General features: G+C 41.4%; 1 long non-coding RNA gene across 1 annotated transcript in view; it reads left to right on the top strand.

Moving 5' to 3' along the window:
• The first annotated feature begins 577 nt into the window (after window positions 1–577).
• Window positions 578–22661, top strand: part of LOC147348254 (uncharacterized) — a 37911-nt gene continuing 15827 nt past the window's right edge. Inside the window, exon 1 of the long non-coding RNA XR_015151299.1 lies at window positions 578–716. This is a non-coding gene — a long non-coding RNA (uncharacterized LOC147348254). The remainder of the gene's footprint in view (window positions 717–22661) is intronic.

The raw sequence follows: 22661 nt of genomic DNA, 5'->3' as shown, positions 1-22661 counted from the left end.
TCTTAACAAAAGCCTGTGTTGGTCCCTGTCTGCTTTCATTTACTCCAAAATTCAAGGGAGGGAAAAGATCTCAGAGTTGTATGCAAGACTGAAAGAACATAGACTTATTTATTAATTTTTTTTATGATAGGAATGAAGTCAATTGGTTGAGAAGTGTCTGAAAAGAAAGCTGTGGGTATTTCAGTTCCATTTCTCTAATAGCAAAGAAAACAGAGACTGGGAAAATCTGATAATGCCCATTTCAACATGACCTGGGAGGGAATCCAAGAAAGCAAGCTATAGAACAGATAAATCACTTACTATTATGAAGCGTGGAAAGCACAGTGATCTCAGAGCTAGACAAGGAAACAATCACTATTCATACTGTGTTTTTAAACACAGCTATCGAAGAGAGGCCTGTGGAAACTTATTCTGAAAGAAGTAGATGAAATTAATTCCCACAGGTGATTGCATCCTGGCAACCATAAATGGCAGTGCTCTGGGTTAAAAGGCAGTGTGACCTTTGACCTAGAAGAGACAAGGATCATTGTGGGATCTGTCTCCACCCCTTTGTCTTAGATTCCTCCCAGACTGAGCAAACAGGGCTGGCTAGTTCCACCCCAGGATGCAGGGCTGGAGTAGAGAGATTGAACGCTGAACTCCTGAAGTCGGACTTATTTTCTAGAGGCGGTGTCTGTGGGCCACTGCGGATGCTGACCCCTCCTCTGCCTACTGTGGTGAGTACAATAGTAGCTGTAGAGCAACCAGGTCCACATCCCTGGAACCCGAGGAGCGGATACCTGACATGGCAAAAGGACCTTTGCAATGTGATGAGCTTAGGAACCTTGAGATGGTATCCTGGGTTGTCCAGATGGGTCCACTGTAGTTACTGGGGTCATTATAAGTGAAAGAGGCAGTAGAGATGAGAAGATTCTACACCACTGACTTTGAAAATGGGGGAAGGGATGTCGAGTTAGGGACTACAGGCAGCCTCTAGAAGCTGGAAAAAGCAAGGAAACATTCTCCCCTAGCATCTCCAGGAGGAACACAACCCTGCTAACCCATTTTATTTTTTAAAATATTTATGTATCTATTTATTTGGCCACATTAGGTCCCAGCTGCGGCATATATAATCTTTCGTTGCAGCCTACAGGCTTTTCATGGCATGTGGGCTGCAGAGCGCACAGGCTCAGTAGTTGTGGCCCATGGGCCCAATTCCCCCACCAGGGATCACGCCTGCATCTCCAGCACTGGAAGGCAGACTCCCAGCCACCAGACCATCGGAGAAACCCTTTATTTTTAAACTTTATCTAGTTAATTTTTTATTTTTGGGCCATGCTTGCAGCATGAGGGATCTTACTTCCTTGACCAGGAATTGAATCTGTGGCCCCAGCATTGGAACGGCAGAGTCTTAACCACTGGATCGTCAGAGAAGTCCCTACTGACCCGTTTTCCATGTCTGACTTCCAGAACCATAAGATAATAAATGTGAGGGTTTTTTTTCTTTTTTTAAGCCACTAAGTTTGTGGTATTTGTTTTAGCAGCAGTTTTGAAAAGAGGTGCAACCTTTCCACTCTACCTACAAGAGGAGCTCACTGTGCCTCGGTCAATCCAGAGAACAGCTATGAGCTCACAGTTTAGAAGGTACAACTTTGAGTTTCATCTAGGGACACGTGAGGTTTTGAAGGGCAAGTTTTCTGCTTCTCACTCTTAGTTTTCAATGGGAAGTCACGATTGCTTTGGTTTCATAGAAGTTCTAGCTTTTTACATGGGTGGGTGGGATGGCATAAGAATGCTGGGGACTATTTTACTTTGGAAGAAGCTTTTCATCCAGGCCTAGTAAAGAAGGTAGTACATTAGACAAATTTGTAGGCACTGGAGCAGGACTGTCTGGTTTTGGAACATATTCACTATGACATTTTAAGCCAGTCAGTTAACTTTAGTCTCTTCATTTTTAATGAAAGGGTAATAGTCGCTAAATGATTAGTTATTTACGTCAAATACTTGAGCAGTGCCTAGAACATAATATATATGGTGATAATGGTGGTGATGATTGGTTAGATTTTGATTATGGCGCTATTCTTAAGTTTGTGATCATGTAAATTGTTTTTAAATCTGAGTTAATCTCAATGCCCTTTCATCCATAAAGTAGAGATAATAATGGTAACTGCCTCAAGTTTTCTGAGAACTTAGATAATACATATAAAGCATAGGGCACATAGGGCTCATGCAGATGACACCACCGTAATGGCAGAGAGTGAAGAGGAACTCAAAAGCCTCTTGATGAAAGTGAAAGTGGAGAGTGAAAAAGTTGGCTTAAAGCTCAACATTCAGAAAACGAAGATCATGGCATCCAGTCCCATCACTTCATGGGAAATAGATGGGGAAACAGTGGAAACAGTGTCAGACTTTATTTTTCTGGGCTCCAAAATCACTGCAGATGGTGACTGCAGCCATGAAATTAAAAGATGCTTACTCCTTGGAAGGAAAGTTATGACCAACCTAGATAGCATATTCCAAAGCAGGGACATTACTTTGCCAACAAAGGTTCGTCTAGTCAAGGCTATGGTTTTTCCTTTGGTCATGTATGGATGTGAGAGTTGGACTGTGAAGAAATCTGAGTGCCGAAGAATTGATGCTTTTGAACTGTGGTGTTGGAGAAGACTGTTGAGAGTCCCTTGGACTGCAAGGAGATCCAACCAGTCCATTCTGAAGGAGATCAGCCCTGGGCTTTCTTTGGAAAGAATGATGCTAAAGCTGAAACTCCAGTACTTTGGCCACCTCATGCAAAGAGTTGACTCATTGGGAAAGACTCTGATGCTGGGAGGGATTGGGGGCAGGAGGAGAAGGGGATGACAGAGGATGAGATGGCTGGATGGCATCACTGACTCGATGGACATGAGTCCGGGTGAACTCCGGGTGTTGGTGATGGACAGGGAGGCCTGGCGTGCTGTGATTCATGAGTCTCAAAGAGTCGGACAAGACTGAGCCACTGATCTGATCTGATCTGAAACTTTAGCCATATGGCAGTCAACGGGATTCCAGGCAGAGAAGGCCAGGAGTCGATGCGTAAGCCTCCCTAGAATGTAATTCTTCTTCATCTTCTTTGACATGTCCTTTCTTTGCCTTCAGGATAGTTAAGATCTAAAGAACTAAAAAGGCACTATTGCATTCTTCCACAACCAGGCAACCCCAAAACTGGGATCCTCAGCAATGAGTCAGGGGGGTTAGAAGACACTGTATAAACATGGCATATCTTCTGAGAAAGTCAGGTCTACTCAAAGGTAAATAATTTAACATATTTTTCTTTTAAAATAAACATGGATGTATTATGAAGGAGCATGCAAATTTTGCATGAATTTTTAAGAATAGGAGTGGATTATTCAGTCACTTTCTTATTGAAGCTTTAGAAACTCAACTCAAACTAGCTTAAGCAGAAAAGACATTACTGTTACTATATATAGTATAAAGCTTTAGAGGGCTATAGTTCAGGGGTATCCTGACATGATCACCTGGAAATGTTACTTTTACATCTTGCAAGTCTGTTTTCCTCTGTGTTGGCTTTAGTTGCAAGAAGGGCATCTCTGCTCTGATGGCAATGATATGGGCTTTGCTCCAGGCTTATGATCCATGGTGGTGGGGGTTTAGTTGCTCAGTTATGGACTGTAGCCTTTCAGGCTTCTCTGTCCATGGGATTTCCCAGGCAAAAGGATCAGAGTGAGTAGCCATTTCTTCTCCAGGGGATCTTCCCCACCCAGGGATCAAACCCAGGTCTTCTGCATTGCAGGTGGATTCTTCACCAACTGATCTGCCAGGGAAGCCCTCTTACGACCCATGCTGCTGCTACTGCTAAGTCACTTCAGCCGTGTCCGACTCTGTGTGACCCCATAGACAGCAGCCCACCAGGCCCCCCAATCCCTGGGATTCTCCAGGCAAGAGCACTGGAGTGGGTTGCCATTTCCTTCTCCAATGCATGAAAGTGAAAAGTGAAAGTGAAGTCGCTGAGTCGGGTCTGACTCTTCATGACCCCATGGACTGCAGCCTACCAGGCTCCTCCATCCATGGGATTTTCCAGGCAAGAGTACTGGAGTGGGGTGCCACTGCCTTCTCCGCTTACGACCCATAGCATCTCCTATTTCCAAAGGGGAGCGGGGGCTTCCCACTATTAGGGCCTTGTGTGGGTCTGGCACCCAGGATATTACCTACAGGACAGAGGGAATCTATTTAGGCTACAGTAAGCTGCTTTCCTGTAGTGTTAGAGTATCTTCTTCCTCAAAATATAGAGGTATCTAAAAGGAAGATAAAACACATCCTCATCTGCAGGCAAAGTCAGTCTTTGTCCACCATGAGGAAACTCTGGAGAAACTGCTTATACCTGAGGACCATGCTCCCTCATTCCTCAGGATGTAACATTTATTGTTCTTTGATATAATAGTCTGTAGTCTGGGCAAAACCACAACCTTTCTCTGAGTGCATACCTTCCAGCCAGATCCAGATACATCAGTTCTGTTCTGTGGGGTTGGGATGGGAATGAATACACCCAAGTGGTGTCCACCTGTGACCACCTTCACCAAAGGTATGGAAAGGTGCCAGTTAGGGTGCCAGTTAGCATGCGTTACACACAGAATCCATCCCGCTGATCTTCCTCTAACACCCAGTGTAACTAATGGCCTAAATCTTCAAGAGTCAACAGTGGAGTGTAAGAAAAAGGCTTTTTCACAGAAGTGTGTGATTCTGTATGAGTTGTCCATCTCTCTGTATCTCTCAAGGACTTGTGGCTTTTGTTAAAGATCCTGAACCCTGTGTCCTAAACGTCATTCCAGCATGACTAAGAATGATGATACGGTTTCTAAATTTCTCTCTTAAGTTGATTATATGAACTTGGATTACCAAATCTAAATAATCTAAGGTAAAAAGAGCAAACCAAGATGTAAAATGATCTTGGGATTTTGCCAAACATTTCCCCCAGTGTTTAGGAGACTGCTAATTCCAGAAATGCTCTGTGTAAGATGTACTGAATGATCAAGAAGTGTCTCTCTGGGGAGTTTTTGTTCCCTGTGAGCACCCTGGGTGAAAGAGTACAACTTTAATGTTTCCCAGGAAGTGATCTAAGGAATAGAAATCAATTATCCAAATGCTCTGTACTTGCACAGGTCTGCTTCTACTAACTTCACTGCCCTAGTCTGATGTTTTCATGCCCCACAAATGCCTATGTTTAAACCTAACTCTCCGGATGGTGGTATGAGAGGCAGGGCCTTTGGGAAGTGTTTGGATCATAAGGGTAGAACCCTCGTGAGTGGAATTGGTGCCCTTACGAAAGAGACCTCAGAGAGCACCCTTGCCCCTTCCATCATTTGATGACACCACTAGAAGGATGTCTGTGAACCAGTAAGAGGGTTTTCATCAGTCACTGAATCTTCTAGCACCTTGATTTTGGATTCTACAACCTCCAGGACTGGCAAATAAATTTCAGCTGCTTATAAGCTGCCCAGTCTATGATATTTCTGTTGTAGCAGCCCACAGGGACTAAGACACCTGCCCACCAGTCTGGAGATTGTGGCATCTGTGGGGATGGCAGGTGAGTCACCAGTCAGGCCTAGCTACAGACCAGCTTGACCAGGAGGTGGTTTTATCTTAGATGTTTCCCCTCCCCACTGCAGTGAGGGACCCAGATCTTCCACTACTTTCATCTATGCATTTCTTTATACCTTCCATCTAAGTATCTGACTGAGCCAGCTTGGGTCCTGCCCCTTCCTGTTAGCTGATGGGAGTAATTACAATCACCAGAGAGCAGCGTTTTCTGCTGATGGAACCCCTTCTGCAGTTCATGAGGCATGAGGCACAAAGTAAGCTCTTGACAGACATCATTTCATAACACCTCCCCAGCAACTATATGAACTTGCATTGTTGTATAAACACCTAAGTTGTTTACCCATGAAGGGATTTAGAACACTTATGCAAATTTCTGAGCTCCAAAGAGCCAGAACCAAGTTACCAACGAGTTGTTAATGTTGACTGCAGTGTTCTACCCTCTGAGGTGTAACAGTTGTATTTCAGCATGGGCATTCTGATGTCTTAGCTTCAAGGAAGGAGCTAAAAGTGGAACTTTTGTTTTTCGTGGGAAATGACTATAGAGAGCTTTCTCTTCACCACATCATCGGTTCATGGAAAGAATTTCTTGTAATTATGTGGTGTGTATGTGGTGTGTGTGTATGTGTTTGGGGAGAGAGTGGAAAGGAAAGGAAGGATATGAGGGATCTTATTCAGTAAGGGGCAGCATAAAGCACATCTCCTGCTTTTACAGTTAGTATAATGAGTTTTTGTTTTCAATTAAGAATGTGCATTTTTTTGGTATTAGATATTCATTTATTTCTGCTAAATATGTTTACTTTTCAAGAAATAAGCTAGTATATGGTCTGTCTTTTAGCCTTGTGAACTCTTTGGTCTTTTTGTAATTATTTACCTCAGTTTTTTCTTTCAGTTTTATTGAGTATAATTGACATACTGAACTGTATTAAGTCTAAGGTGTACAGTATAAAGATTTGACTTACATCATGGATCGACTCAATCAGCTTAGTGAACACCATCATCTCATACAGGCACAAAGTAGAAGAAGTGGAAAAAGCATTTTGTAGTGAAAAAAACAAAATGTAAGATTTACTCTTAATTTTCATGTGTAAAATATAGAAATGTTCATTATATTTATCATGTTGTACATCACATCACTATTACTTATTGGTCTTAAGACTGGATCATCTATACTTTTTGACCGCCTTCATTCTATTCTTCCCTCATGCAACCCCCACCTCTGATAAACACATATCTGATTTCTTTTTCTATGAGTTTGTTTTTTGAGGTGTAATTGATTTACAATACTGTGTTAATTGCTGTTTCACAACATGGTGACTTGGAATTTCTACACACTTCAAAACAATCCCCATGATAAATCCAGTTGTGATATGCCACCATAAAAAATATTATGTAGTTACTGACCATCGTCCCTACACTGTGCATTTCATACCATGAGTAATTTATTTTGCAGTTGGAGGTTTGTATCTCTTGGTCTCCTTCACCTATTTCTTCCTTCCTTTCTCTCTCTTTCCCTCTGGCACACACCTGTTCATTCTATGTATCTATAACTATGTTTCTGTCTTGTTATGTGTATTCATTTCTTTTGTTTTTTAGATTCCACATATAACTGAAATTATAACTGAAATCATACAGTATTTTTCTTCCTATGTCTGACTTAGTTCACTTAGCATAGTACCCTCCAGGTGCATCCATGTTTTTGCAAATGGCAAGATTTCTTTTAGCCTGTGGTTGAGTAACAGTCCAGTATACATATATATGTGTATATATATGTGTGTGTATACATGTATACTTACATATATGTATACACATATATATGGGGCTTCCCCGGTGGCTCAGAGATAAAAAAAATCCGCCTGCAGTGCAGGAGCCACAGGAGACACAGGTTCAATTCCTTGGGAAGATCCCTTGGAGGAGGGCATGGCAATCCACTCCAGTATTCTTGCCTGGAGGATCCCATGGCCAGGGGAGCCTTGCGGGCTACAGTCCATAGGGTCCACTGGGTTGCAAAGAGTCGGACATGACTGAAGCAGCTTTACATGCACACACACACACACACACACACACACACACACACACACAGAGGCTTCCCTGGTGTCTCAAGACTGTAAAGAATCTGCCTGCAATGCAGGAGACTGGGGTTCATCTCTAGGTTGGGAAGATCCCCTGGAGAAGGGAATGGCTACCCACTCCAGTATTCTTTCCTGGAGAATTCCATGGACAGAGGAGCCTGGTGGGCTACAGTCTATGGGGTCAAAGACAGTTGGACATAACTGAGTGACTAACACTTTCACTTTCATAGATGTACATATATATAATGTAGATACCGTACATCTTTTTTATCCATTCATCTTTTGAGGGCACTTGGGTTGTTTCCATATCTTGGCTATTGTAAGGGCTGCTGCCATAAAATAGAGGCATGTTTATCTTTTCAAATCAGTGTTTTTGTTTTCTTCAGATAAATAACAAGGAGTGGAATTGCTGGATCTTATGGTAGTTCTATTTTCAGTCTTTTAAGGAATTTCCATACTTTTTTAAAACATGGTGGCTGCACCAATTTATATCCCCACCAACTATGCACAGGGGTATCCTTTCCTCCGTAGCAACATTGGTTATTTGTTGTCTTTTTGGTAATAGCCATTCTGCAGGTATGAGGTGGTGTCTCATTGTGGGTTTGCTTTATACCTCCTTGATGAGTCGTGGTGCTGAGCATCTTTTCATGTGCCTGTTGGCCATCTGTATTTTTCCAAAATATCTATTCAGATCCACTGCCTGGGTTTTTTTTTTTTTTTGATGTTGAATTGTGTGAATTCTTTGAATATTTTTATTTTAACCCCTTATCTGATATATAATTTGCAAATATCTCCTCCCATTCAGTAGGTAACCTTTTTGCCTATCTTACATTTAAAAATTTTAGTCTGTGAAAATGATAAAATTTATCCACTTATAAAATAAAACATCTTTGGCAAAATACTAAACAAGCTTTAAGAAAAACATAGCTTATTTAAGTAATGCAAATGAATGTACACTATACCTGGTTACATTTTCTTTACTCTTCAAACCTCCCTGGTTGATTTTTTGTAATTAATTGTCAGTAGAGGGACTTCAGTGGCGGTCCAGTGGTGAAGGCTCTGTACTCCCATTGCAGGGGTCCTGGCTTTGATCCCTGGTTGGGGAACTAAGATCCCACATGCTATGTGGCACAACCAAAAAAAAAAAAAAAAAATTTGTCATTAAAGATCCAAGTTACTTTTGGTGCAATGCCTCAAAGATTTTCTAAGATTGTGGTGATATTAAGAGGAAAAAATAAGCACTATTGTATATTTTATTATTTTGGAATTGTTTTTAATCCATTGGAATAATTGGCCTGTAGCCTGCTTCAATTAATAAGGTTTTTTTTTTTAATGTATTTCTACAAAGCTGTGTTTTGGAATGAAAATTCTTGACTTAAAAAACTTGCTTGTAGCTGAGGCTTATTGCTATGCGTGGGTAAAGCCTGGGAGCCATTTCTTTTTTAATAATTATTTTCAAAGAAACCTGTGAAATCTTCATCAACAGTTTTAAAGAAGAAGTCTCTATCAAGGAGAAGAAAGACTTTGAGATCTAAACCTGTTTAGCCATCATGGTAGGTGGCAGAGTCTCATATCACCTGCTGAGAAGTAGTGCTTGCTGGAAGGCAACATATTAACAAGAAGAGCCTTTTGTCTTTGCCAACCTTAAAGATTTTGTTCCTCCAATCATCTGTTGTCCTTGAGTTGAGGCTGGAATATACAAAAGTTTCTGCAAAACTGGTTCTCTACAGAAACTCAGAGGACTCAAATGACACCATGATGTCCTCCACTGGCCCCCAAGTATATATCATTTGATTTTGTTAAGGAATTGTATTGTGACACCCAGTTTAGAAGAGAGTGAGACGACTGGTTTATTTCTAAGTCTTTTTTTTTTGCCTCCGGTTCTTTTGGCCTTTCAGTTGGGAACATTTATGAGGCTAATTTCATTTCTTACTGCAAAATCTATGTAGTACTCTGGCTTGCATCATAAATTCCAAAGGCAATTCTAATTGACCAGATGAAGTAAGGACCCTTTGGATGTGAGCATCTCACCATTTCATTTCGTCTTCCCAGGGTGTTTCTCAAGAATATCATAAAAGAATTCATAGATGCTGATTGATCTGGTGTACAACTAAAAGGCTTGTAAGACGATTAAAGTTCAATTTGGTTTAACGTTCTCATCTTGAAACATAATGGTAGCTACCATCAGTTTCAAATGGCTTTTATTTATTTATTTTTTATTCTGGAGATGGAGGAAAGATTGCATGCATACATATCTTGTGAAGAAAAAACTGGGTTGATATCTTCCCATGACTGCCTTCCCATGACTGATTAAGAAAATGGGTGGAGAAATTGAATCCCAACCCTTCTTAAATTCCACTAGACTCTGAAACATCTTATGAGACATCAGAATTACAAAACTCAGCTCATTTCATAATCTCTCTTCTGAAACTGGCTCCTTGAACATTATTAATTTCAGTGGAAACGGCCAAGTAATCTCCAATAATCTTGAAGCAGGATCTGTTCCCCATTGCTAGCTGTCACTGTCAGGTCTGTCTCTGTTTCTCTGCTCACACTGAGGCCTCCTCCTAGGACACCCACACTTTTTCCTTGTGGCTCTGTTAGTCTGACCTTCCCAATCAGGCCTGGTTCAAATTCCTTTTTTCTGTCGGCTTCCCGATTACGGTCACCCACACTTGTCTGTCCTTTGTTTCAGATGTGCTTCAGTCACTAAAAATACCAGATCCCATCATTGTATGTCCATCTTGGTTCCTCCACCAGATTTGTAGCTCTTTGACTCAAAAATCCAGGTCCCATACCTCTTTTGTATTCTGACAGTGACTGGCACAGTTTAGAAATGTATTAGGTGCTTAATCCTAAACAAGTATCTGATTAATGGAACCAAAGCATGACTTCCTAGCTTTCACTGATATACCATGGTCAAAGCACAATACTTTGCTGTAATTTTTTTAATGATTTATCCTCTTGGTTTTTCAAGGCCACCTCTTCTATTTGCCTTAAATTAAAAACAAGGTGGACATATCCCTTCTGATTAGAATAGAAGCTTGAAAATGATACTAAACCAGCATCCCAAGAATAATGGTAAAATGAGTAGATATTTATCCACAAGTTATCATGTGCCACCAAGTAAAATGTAAAATGGAGAAAATAGGATGTTTGCCCAAAGGCTCAGAGCCAGAAAGCAGTAAAGCCTCAGATGCCAGAGGACCACTCAGTCATTATAGTCTGCTGCCTCCCAGCTGAACTTTATTTCATCCTAATCTCTTGTTCTCCACAAGGTCCCCAAGAGATATATGATGTATGTTAAGAAGACATATGTTTTATTTATGGGCTTCCCAGGTGGCACAGTGGTAGAGAATCCATTTGCCAATGCAGGAGACACAGAAGATGTGGCTTTGATCCCTGGGTTCGGAAGAGCCCCTGGAGAAGGAAATGGCAACCCCCTTAGTATTCTTGCCTGGAAAGTCCCATGGACAGAGGAGCCTGGTGGGCTACAGCCCACAGGGTTGCAAAGAGTCGGACATGACTGACCACACACACCCACACCCACACCCACCCACACCCCCCCACACACACAGGCATAGAAAACTATCAGAAAGCTCTTTTATTGACTGGGACTTTGACTCCAAGCTTCAATGTAGAACTTTGCCATTACGCTGGTCCCGGTGGCATGGTGTTTTGTTTTCCAGAGATGAGAGATTAAATCACATCATGTGCTTTGCCGTATGTCATGCAGATCTTGGATGTTAATGTTGATGACAAAGAAAGAAAGGTACAGAGGAAAAGGAGTGAGACAGGCAGTAAATTGGAGAGTATTTGACAATTCAGATTTGCTTAATCAGTGGTGGGAAGAGGTGTGAGAAGGATGGCCTAAAGTTTGCTGTGGTCATGAGCTTGTCCTTCTAGGTGAAAGGGATAAAGACGGGGCTGATAAAGGCCTTGAGCTTCCCACAGAGGACACCGTGCACCAATATCTATACTTAGGTGCAGAGGATGTGTTAATGTTAAATGAAATCAGCTGAACGTCATGGCACTTGTGGATTGGGGGAGTGGTAAGGTTTTGGGGTACACTTGCTTCAAAGAATCTGGAGAAACAGGATCTTGGAATAAATACAGAGTTTTATGATAATACTGAGCCTTCTCTCTCTCTTTCTTTTTTTGTATTTAATAAGCTAAAAGCCACCTTGAATCAAATCCTATTCTCAGAAAGAACTTAGCAAACAGGAAACAGAAAGGAGAACAAACTAATATAATGCAAATAACAAACAGTGAAAGTTTAGTTATTCATCAAAGTGAAAAAGGAGGAAATATAATAGTCTTGGAAAATTATTCAATGACACAATGATATGTTCCTTAATTAAATATTTTATTTTGCCAAGGTTCTCTCTTTCATGAAAGGAAATAATGTCTTTGGAAGATGATATTCAGTGCTGCTCTCCAGGCATTGAATAGATTCTTTTTTAACTTCTAAGAATAGGATTTCTGATTTAAGATAGTTGTTAGCTCATTAAATATAAACCAATTTGAAGCACAGCAATTTATTTCTTTTATCCATTTCTTTTTCATTTCTTCTTCCGTTCTGCCACTCTCTCTCTCGTCTGACTTGTCTGGGTTTCTTTTTGCCTGTTTCTTTCCCATCACAATCAAGATTTCCTGGTAGTTTGGTAAATCTGTAAGAAATAGCATAGGGTGTCGCCTTGGAGGCTGCAGGAGCATTGAAAGCGTCAAGTCCCTGGCCACCACAGACAAGTGGTCTAGACTATGGTTTTTTCCTCCTTCCATAACTTCCTGTGGGAGGGAAATCATTTGCTTTTTAAGGTTGGGTAATAAAACAGGCTTATGGTAGGGTGAGAGACACGGAGAGCCCCAAGTCTCTTTCAAGATTCAAGTTGCTGGTCCTGGAGTCAAGGGAACTGGAGTCTTCCAAGTTCATCACACTGATATTCTGAACTGGTTGGCGCGTCAACGTAGTTGCAGGAAATACACTAATTGGACATCATGGTGGGACTGTGCACACAAGGAACTTTATCCTCTGTCTTTTCTTCTCTTAGCACAGGGAGTATCGATGAACTCCTTATAAGGAAGTATCACTGAATGACAGGAGTCATTGATGAATGCAAGTATCACTTTTTAACACTGATTCCTGGAGGCACAGTGCTTAAAATGAGCAAATACGACCAGTTTCCAGACTGCTGGAAAGTTTCTTTGGGCACTTTGGAAACTCTGAATCCATTTTAACAAAGAAGTCTGTGGCCCTGCATTTTACTCTAGCAGGCATGGATTGAGCCGTTGAATTTTTTTCATTTGCCATCATTTTCTCTGAGGTTGAACGTTCATAATGATTTATTTCAGTAGTTAGCTAAAATATTTGTGTCTTATTTAAGCAAACTAATGGAGAGGACAGCATTCAGGACTTTGAAGAATGGAAATGGGACAACTGAGCTTTGGAAAAAAAATGTATCATCAGCCATGTAGAAAGCTAGAATTTGGTATAGACGAATTAATTGTGACTCAATTTTGCTCTAATACCCTTGAGGACATCAGACGTTAATCTCCGCTCTCTCCTTTGGAGAATCTACTGAAAAATTTAAGTGAGCGAGAGGTGGACTAAATTAGAGTTTTCCTGAAAGCCATGATTGAAATTTATCATCACGCTTGGGCTAGGTTATCCCTCAATGTATCAGCCCACTAATTTAGAAGCCTTCCTTCTTTGTCATGAAAATCAATTTAATGTCACTAATAATTGTTTCTTTGTTAAATCAGGGAAGTTGTAAAGATTGTTCGGAGTGTTTGAGGGGCTGGTGGAGAACAACAAATACTGGTTTATTTCAGAATAACACAACCAAGGTGGACCTATACATTCATTAGACCAGGTCTATTCTTAGACCCATTCGTCTCCAGATGTTGCCATCTTTGGAGCCATACATCATGGGAGTAAGGTGCTTTTATAATGTATTGCTCTAATACATTGTGCGAAGGACAGCACTGATGATAAATTTCTTAAATGATGGTGCTGTCTAAGGCTAATGACTCTCAGAGCAAATGCAAGGTAATGCAGTGATTTCTTTTCAGTCCCCAGCAAAGAATACAGAAGACATCTCAAAATCATTTTCACATGGAGGTAATATTGAAATAGATGATATTTCAAGGCCTTTGCAGCAGACACTTAGGCAATATTAAAGCAAATGTAAATGGCTTTGCATTTTCAGTTAAAACCCAATTAATGCCTTCCCTGATGGGAGTTGTTTTTTTTTTAATTAAAATTTTAAAAAAGTGTCCCTCTCCTGAAGTTGTCTCCCCTTGTGGATATGACATGTCTTGTACTTTTTGAATAGGTGGTGTTTACTTTGAGCCAGGGGTGTGTTCCCAAGACTGTTATTCCCATGATTACGGCCAGAGGGAGGGACTAACTGGCAGAATTTGTGGCTGGCAGATTCTTGTTCTGGCCGAAGATATGTGGATGAGTGACAAATTCCTATGTGTGCCACAAAGCTGTGTCACATCCATGCCCAGAAATTGTCTGGTTATTCATTAGTTGAGAAAGGAAAACCCTAAACTTGAGGAGGCAGAATGAAAGTTTTAATGGAATATTTTGGTAGAAGTCATTCCTTTGGTCAGTGTGGTGTTACTTGTTTGTATGAAAGACAGCAAAAACTGTGACCAAATCATTTCTCAATACTTGGAAATGAAACTTCTCCAGATAGTATTAATATCATTCCATTCTTTAGACATAGCCAAAATAAGATTATATAATATTTTTCCAGGGAAAGAAATGCAAGTCCAAATACCCACACAAGAGAGTTGCCTTCTTGAATAGTAATAGTAATCATCTCTAAAATGTATTAGGCATCACCAGCCCCTAGTCTGAGTGCTTCCATATTCATCCCACTGGGTTGAGGTGGGCACAATTTTTAAGCCCATTGGACAGATGGGCAGTCTGGCCTTCAAGAATATAAGTTGCTTGCTCAAAGTAACTTAATAGATCCTGCCTTTGTACCATCTGGCTCTTGAGGCTATGAGCCAAACCATCAAGCTATATTGAAACCAGATGTGTTTTATTTTTTTATTTAAAAATATTTGTTTATTTACTTGGTGGTGCTGGGTCTTCATTGCGGCATGTGGGATCTAATTCTCTCACCAGGGATCAAACCTGGGCCCTCTTCACTGGGAGCATGGAGTGTTAGCCACTGGGTCACCAGGAAGTCCCAGAGGCTGGTGTGTCCTAAAGTTCATCTTATGTCTCCTTACCCACATCACAGAGTGAGACAGGATCAAGTCATAGGCTGGATCATGCAATATTATTCAGCCAAAAAAAGCAATGAAATTCTGATGCATGCTATAATATAGATAAACCTTGAAAACAGTATGCTTGGTAAAATAAGCCAGACACAAAAGAACAAACACTATATGATTCCATTTATCTGAGTTTCCTGGAATAGGCAAACCAATAGACACAGAAAGTAGAACAGAGGTTAGCAGGGGCTGGGGCAGAGGGGAATGCATCGTTATTGTTTAATGGATATAGAGTTTCTGTTTGGGATGATGAAAAAGTTCTGGAAATAAAGGTTATGACTGCCTGACACTTTTGTATGCTAATTTCCTTCGGTCATATCCAGTTCTTTGCGACCCTGTGGACTGTAGCCTGCCAGGGTCCTCTGTCCGTGGTATTCTCCAGGCATGAATACTGGAGTGGGTAGCCATGCCCTTCTCCAGGGGATCTTTCTGACCCAGGGATTGAACCCACATCTTTTAAGTCCCCTGCATTGACAAATTGATTCTTTACCACTAGCACAACCTGGGAATATACGTAATTCCACTGAAGTGTACACTTAAAATTGCCAAAATTATACCTTTTATGTTATGCATATTTTATACTTACATATATATTTTGTATATGTATTCTATATACATATATATTATATATAATGCGTATATATGTATTATATATATATATGCAGAAAGGGGTAAAACACTTCTGGGCAAAAAAAAAAAAAAAAGACTAGGTGAGAACTGAAATGTAAATCTAAGTATAGAGTTTGGTTAAAATTGTAGTGACTATCAGGTTTAACAGATGGTAAACACTTTTGAAGGGAGAAAAACTTCTTTATTTTAGGTGTGTGCATAATTCGTGGGATATCAGTTAGCTTTGCTAAGTGGAAACAATTTGACTTTCCAAGAGAGTTTGATGATAAACTATTAAAACACTGTGGACTTTTGGAGCCTGACATGGCAGAATGGCTCTGTGTCCCTAATTATAAATACAACCAGCAGCACAGTGCCAGCACACGGGATGTGCTGAGCAAGTAGGGATTGAATGGCAAGCCTCGCTTTACCCAAAGCCAACAGCAACATCATAATTCAACTTAAAAGATTATTTATGAGCTGTGTGTTGCACATTTTTGGGTGCAATGCACATTTTCCCCAGCCATATGTTTTATAAAATGGAAAAATAATGCAAACTGGCACACTCAATCAAAGGCACTGTAATATTATTTTGAATTTATAGGAATTTGGGAGCATGATTCTTTCAGGGATGAGAACTGCCCAGAATTAGGATGAGACTGTTACTGTGATCAGCCAATTAACATGTCTAGGCTGCCTCTCTGAACAACCACCCATATTTGTATTGAATTTATGTCAGGGCACATCAAGCAAACAGGAGGAGAAGTGTACAGAAAAAAAAAAAATCATTCGAATTAAGTTGAATGGGCCTGGTATAGAAAAAATATAGCCACTTGCTTAAAATTATTTTAAAGGTAACTTTTTATTGATTGAGTTTATAACAACATTTAAAAAATATAATAAAGATGTATTGACCAGTGACTTAAAGAGTGTGTGCATATATATATGTATATAAATTTAAAATTCCTTCAGCCTAGAGGAGTTTGCTCTCTGTCTCTTTTACTTATTTCTTTTAAAATAACAATAGCCAGGAAGAAAACAACTTTACTGTAGCATTTTGAATTGAGTCTAAATTATTTGGTTATATTTTGACAGCAGGGCTATAGATCTTAAACTTCCTGTTAATGAATTGGTATCTTATCTTTTTGTCTGGGTCCAGCATATGCAGAATTAGACATTTAGGATCATGGAATGACTTAGGAGAGGCTTTAGTGATTGATTTATTTAACAAATGTTCAAGGAATTCTAGAATGGGCCAACCAACTTCTCTACTAGGAGAACATAACATCTGGGAGCTCACAGTATAACTGGAGTGGGATAGTGAGCAGTAATCAGTCACAATAAACTTTGGAGACACTGCAGTAAGGACTAAGCACAGAGGATTTTGGAATAACTTTTGTCTTAAAGAGGTGGGATACCAGACCACTTGACTTGCCTCCTGAGAAATCTGTATGCAGGTCGAGAAGCAACAGTTAGAACCAGACATGGTACAAGACTGGTTTCAAATTGGGAAAGGAGTATGTCAAAGCTGTATATTGTCACCCTGCTTATTTAACTTATATGCAGAGTTCAGGTCAGTCGCTCAGTCATGTCCAACTCTTTGCGACCCCATGAACTGCAGCACACCAGGCCTCCCAGTCCATCACCAACTACCGGAGTCTACCCAAACCCATGTCCATTGAGTCGGTGATGCCATCCAACCATCTCATCCTCTGTCATCTCCTTCTCCTCCTGCCCTCAATCTTTCCCAGCATCAGGGTCTTTTCAAATGAGTCAGCTCTTCGCATCAGGTAGCCAAAGTTTTGGAGCTTCAGCTTCAACATCAGTCCTTCCAATGAACACCTAGGACTGATCTCCTTTAGGATGGACTGGTTGGATCTCCTTGCTCTCGAAGGGACTCGCAAGGGTCTTCTCCAACACCACAGTTCAAAAGCATCAATGTTTTGGTGCTCAGCTTTCTTTATAGTCCAACTCTCACAGCCATACATGACCACTGGAAAAACCATAGCCTTGACTAGACGGACCTTTGTTGACAAAGTAATGTAGAGTACATCATATGAAATGCTGGGCTAGATGAAACACAAGCTGGAATCAAGATTGTTGGAAGAAATATCAATAACCTCAGATATGCAGATGACACCATCCTTATGGAAGAAAGCGAAGAGGAACTAAAGAGCCTCTTGATGAAAGTGAAAGAGGAGAAAGTGAAAGTGAAAAAGCAGGCTTAAAAGTCAACATTCAAAAAACTAAGATCATGGCATGTGATCCCATCAAGCTATGACAAATCTAGACAGCATATTAAAAAGTAGAGACATTTATTTGCTGACAGAGGTCCATCTAATCAAAGCTATGGCTTTTCCAGGAGTCATGTATGGACGTGAGAGTTAGACCATAAAGAAAGCTGAGCACCAAAGAAATGACACTTTGAACTGTGGTGTTGGAGAAGACTCTTGAGAGTCCCTTGGACTGCCAGGAGATCAAAGCAGTCAATCCTAAAGGAAAGTGAAAGTGAAGTCGCTCAGTCATGTCTGACTCTTTGCGACCTCATGGACTGGGGCCTACCAGGTTCCTCCCTCCATGAGATTCTCCAGGTAAGAGTACTGGAGTGGGTTGCCATTTCCTTCTCCAGGGGATCCTCCCAACCCAGGGATCGAACCTGGGTCTCCCGCATTCCAGGCAGAGGCTTTAACCTCTGAGCCATTGGTGGTGTTTGAATCCTAAAGGAGATCAGTCCTAAATATTCATTGGAAGGACTGATGCTGAAGCTGAAGCTCCAATACTTTGGCCACCTGCTGCGAAGACCCAACTCATTGTAAACTCTGATTCTGGGAAAAATTGAGGGCAGGAGGAGAAGGTGGCTACAGAGGATGAGATGGTTGGATGGCATCACTGACTCATCACTTACTCAATGAGTTTGAGTAAGCTCTGGGAGTAAGTGATGGGACAGGGAAGCCTGGCGTGCTGCAGTCACTCCATGGGTCGCAAAGAGTCGGACATGACTGAGAGACTGAATTGAACTGAACTGAATCTGTGGGAGCAGGGGATAGCTTTACCAAAAAAAGAGAAAAATGTAGCAGATTCCCTGAGGGCCTTTCATCACCTCCCTCTTTCCACCTCTGATTCCACTGCTCAGGCAGTGGAGAGTTCCCATTTACTGAGTGTGGGCTGTGCCACTCAGCTTTGCTACCTGAAGCATTAGGACTTGGAAGTAGAGTGCAGAACTGCCCAGGGAGTTAATGCCCCTAAAGGCGAGTAGACCAATGCTCCATTCTAAGAAGAAGGAACATTTCTAAGAAGCTTTCATTGTGGTTTTCAGTAGGTCCTGACATTTCCTATAGCAACCACCTTGATAAGCAACCTTATTTACTTTCCTTCCTTTGTTTCTTCTATCTTCCCTCTTTCCTTTTTGCTCTCCTGCTTTCTGTGATTAGTTTCCAATTAAACTACCTGCACACAGGTCCTCAATTGAGGCTCTGCCTTTAGAGGAATCCACATGAAACATAATATGACATTTAAGCCGGGAGTTGAAGGATGTGAGTTAGAAGTTTGAGGGTATGGGTGGGTTGAGAGGCAAGTTACCTTCCTGGTAACTTGAGCATCTGGTGTAAAAGCACCAAGAACATAGAGGGTTTCTTGAAGGCCCTGAAGATGCCAGGATGTGTGGGGAATGGTGGAACGTCAGAGTGTGAAAACTGACAAGTCTGGTAAGGGGCAGAGGCTAGAGAGGTATGTTGGTATCACTTGTCAAAAGCCTTCTGATGCATAAGAGGGATTCAACACTGTCTTGTAAGTGACCTAAGAGAACATGATCTCCAGGGCTGCAGTGATCAGAGGCAAGAGGCAGTAGGCAGAGAGACTAGCCAGGAGATGTTTGTAACTGTTCAGGTGAGAGAGGATGAACAAGGGAGACTCAGAAATGAATGAGGAAGAGGGGTCAGATTGGAAGGATGTAGGAGCACTTGACTCAAGGGAGTTGGTGACTCCATGGGAGGCTGAAAGAGGATGAAGCTGAAGTTGCCATCCAGCTTTTTAGCTTGCTAGATCAGGTAGATGATGATGCCTTAATATGTTGAAAACTAAGCCCCAATGTGATGGTGCTTAAAAGTAGGGTCTTTGGGAGATGATCAGGTCCTGTGGGGGGAGCTCTTATGAATAGTATTAATGCCCTTATAAAAGAGACCCCAGAGAACCGTCTAGCCCTTCTGCCATGTGAGAACATAACAAAATACCTGCTTATGAACCAGAAACTGGTCCTCACCAGACACTGAATCTGCTGATGCCTTGATCTTGGACTTCTCAGCTCGAGAAATAAGAGAAATAAATGATATTTAAGCCATTCAACCTATGTTATTTTTGTTGTAGCAGCCCAGATGAGTCCATCTTGATGTGGAAGGATGGTTTGTCAGGTAATAGATTGGAGGGATTGGAATATCATATTAAGATGTTTGATACTATGAACCTGACACTCTGTTTTGAGAGTTACTACAGTTGAGAAAAAAAGGTCAGTGGATATGAGCTAGCCAGTTTAAAATACTAATACAATTTTCTATGGACTGGCAATATATCATGGATATATGGTTCCGTTCAGTTACTCAGTCGTGTCCGACTCTTTGCAACCCCATGAATTGCAGCATGCCAGGCCTCCCTGTCCATCACCAACTCCTGGAGTTCACTCAAACTCATGTCCATCTAGTCGGTGATGCCATCCAACCATCTCATCCTCTGTCATCCGCTTCTCCTCCTGCCCCAGTCTCTCCCAGCATCAGGGTCTTTTCAAATGAATCAACTCCCACGCATCAGGTGGCCAAAGTATTGGAGTTTCAGCTTTAGCATCAGTCCTTCCAAAGAACACCCAGGACTGATCTCCTTTAGAATGGACTGGTTGGATCTCCTTGCAGTCCAAGGGACTCTCAAGAGTCTTCTCCAACACCACACTTCAAAAGCATCAATTCTTCAGCGCTCAGCCTTCTTCACAGTCCAACTCTCACATCCATACATGACCACAGGAAAAACCATAGTCTTGACTAGATGAACCTTTGTTGGCAAAGTAATGTCTCTGCTTTTGAATATGCTATCTAGGTTGGTCATAACTTTCCTTCCAAGGAGTAAGCGTCTGTTAATGTCATGGCTGCAATCACCATCTACAGGGATTTTGGTAGGCTTCTTATTTGTGGTAATTTCTTGTTAACCTCAATCAAGAGGAGTGTAAAAAATTTTTAGAGACCTTAGCATAAGGTAGTTCATGCCAAAAGGCTTTCTGGAATCTCGGACCTCAAATACAGCCGTAGAAAGAGGGCCCAGGTAACTGTCATTCATTATGGACGCAGTTCCAGTTAGTACCAAAAACCTGTGATGGAAATTTATAAGTAAATTAAATTTCCTTAGAGAACTGGTTTTCAGTTTGGACTCATGGAGCCCGACCCTCAGATGAAAATTTTGTGAAGGGGCAGAGTGAGTTTGGGGCAATCTGTCCGACAGGTGAAGCTGGAGTCAGAATAGCACAATTCATAATAGGAGAACACATGGGTGAGACAATACAAATAGAGGAGGCAAGAAAAACCGAAAAAGCGTGGAGTGATTCAGGAGCAAGTCAGAGGCTAATAGCGATTGTCTTGGGATGGTTTCCCACAAAGCAAAGCCTGAGACAAGGATGTGGTTATGTTGTATGTGATTGATTATTGAGGGCCAGCTTCTTTTGACAAGCCTGTGAGAGAGAGATGGAAGCTAAATAGAGAAAGGGAAAATCCAAGCAACAGTATAATCTTATGTAAAATCTAGCCTCAATCTGGTCCATAAAGATGTCCTGCTTGGACCCTTTGAATCCTGTATCAGTCATTGGCCATCTGAAAGTGGAGGGCCTGGCTAACCTCCTGCAATGGTTAATTGTACAAGTCAAGAACGTTTTGGGATGAGGTTAATACTTACATTTCTGAATTCTGAGTAAAGCAGATTGCCATCCATAACACAGTGCGTGGTCCTTGTCCAGTCAGTTGAGGGCCTGAGTACAACAGAAAGACTGGCCTCTCAAGTGAGAGGGAATTCTCCTGCAGACCGCCTTTGAACTTCACATGCACCATCAACTCTCCAGGGTCTCCAGCCTGCCAGCTCACACTCCAGATTTGGACTTGCCAACTCTATAAAAGCACGAGTCAGTGCCTTATAATGAATTTCTTCCATGCTGTGTGTGCTTAGTCGCTCAGTCGTGTCCGACTCTTTGCGACCCCATGGACTGTAAGTTGCCAGGCTCCTCTGTCCATGAGGATTCTCCAGGAAAGAATCCTGGAGTGGGTTGCCATGCCCTCCTCCAGGGGATCTTCCCAACCCAGGGATTGAACCCAGGTCTTCCACATTACTGGCAGATTCTTAAATGTCTGAGCCACCGTGGAAGCCCAAATTTCTTCCATACACACATTCTATTTGTTCTATTTCTGTAGAGAATCCTGACTGAAACACCTTCTGGAAGTCTCTTTCTCAAGAGAGGTAGCTTTCATCTGCCAAGGGCAATTCTTTTTACAGAGATCACAAAATAGCCCTTTGCAGTGGTCTTCTCAGCAGCTGGTGGCTACATGCACCAGCTGAGAAACAGGATCTTGGTGAAGCACCAGTCTCCTTCAGGGAGCCTGTTTTTGGACATTCCTTTTATGGGGTACTTGGAAAAATGATGCAAGAATAAAGAGTAGTGAATAACATTTATTTAGTTGCAAGTTAAATTTATGGCCCTTTATAAATCCTTCCACAGTACTTTGTCAGTTCTTGCAAAGCTCCTTTTGGCAATATTTATTAACGTGGCACCATAATCTGGTGATTTCAACTTTTGGGGGCTTGAAATCAAAGAGATATACTGGGTTGACCAAAAAGGTCTTTCAGATTTTTCCAGTTAGACAATATGAAAAACCTGAATGGCCTTTTTGGCCAGCCTAACACATGGTCAAATTCCAGCTGCCAACTTACCTGCTAAGCAACATTGACACATGTAACTTCTGGCTTCTGAGTCTATATCTGTATGACAAATATTACAATAACTACCTCCCAGATGTGTCCTGAAGGTTAAAATTAAAAGTGAAATCATGCATGGAGAGCAACTAAAAGTCACCCGTGAATACTGAACTCTTGTGCCAG

The sequence above is a fragment of the Bos grunniens genome, chromosome 22 (genome assembly GCF_055505025.1).
Source record: "Bos grunniens cultivar Pamir isolate PY7600 chromosome 22, Bosgru_T2T1.0, whole genome shotgun sequence".
NCBI lineage: Eukaryota > Metazoa > Chordata > Mammalia > Artiodactyla > Bovidae > Bos > Bos grunniens.
The sequence above is the reverse complement of the archived record's forward strand: the minus strand, read 5'-3'. Positions and strand labels throughout refer to the sequence as shown.